The following is a 591-nucleotide window of genomic DNA, read 5'->3' as shown; positions in this document are numbered from 1 at the left end:
CCTCCCTGAAAAGGGAGTGTGAAAAGAAGTTAAAAGGATGGCGTTTTAGTTAGGCCGGAGTCTTGAATATGGAGTCGGCACTCGGTCAACCGTGCCTCCCTGAAAAGGGAGTGTGAAAATAAGTTATAAGGATGGTGTTTTGGTTAGACCGGAGTCCTGAAAAAGTTATAAGGATGGTGTTTTGGTTAGACCGGAGTCCTGAAAAAGGAGTCGGCACTCGGTCAACCGTGCCTCCCTAAAAAGGGAGTGTGAAAAGAAGTCATTAGGATGGTGTTTTGCTTAGGCCGGAGTACTGCAAATGGAGTCGGCACTCGATCAACCGTGCCTCCCTGAAAAGGGAGTGTGAAAAGAAGTCATAAGGATGGCGTTTTGGTTAGGCCGGAGTCCTGAAAATGGAGTCGGCACTCGGTCAACCGTGCCTCCCTGAAAAGGGAGTGTGAAAAGAAGTCATAAGGATGGTGTTTTGGTTAGGCCGGAGTCTTGAAAATGGAGTGGGCACTCGGTCAACCGTGCCTCCCTGAAAAGGGAGTGTGAAAAGAAGTAATAAGGATGGCGTTTTGCTTAGGCCGGAGTCCTGAAAATGGAGTCAGT

This window comes from Ipomoea triloba, chromosome 16, assembly GCF_003576645.1.
Source record: "Ipomoea triloba cultivar NCNSP0323 chromosome 16, ASM357664v1".
Taxonomy (NCBI): domain Eukaryota; kingdom Viridiplantae; phylum Streptophyta; class Magnoliopsida; order Solanales; family Convolvulaceae; genus Ipomoea; species Ipomoea triloba.
Note: the sequence above shows the minus strand (reverse complement) of the source record.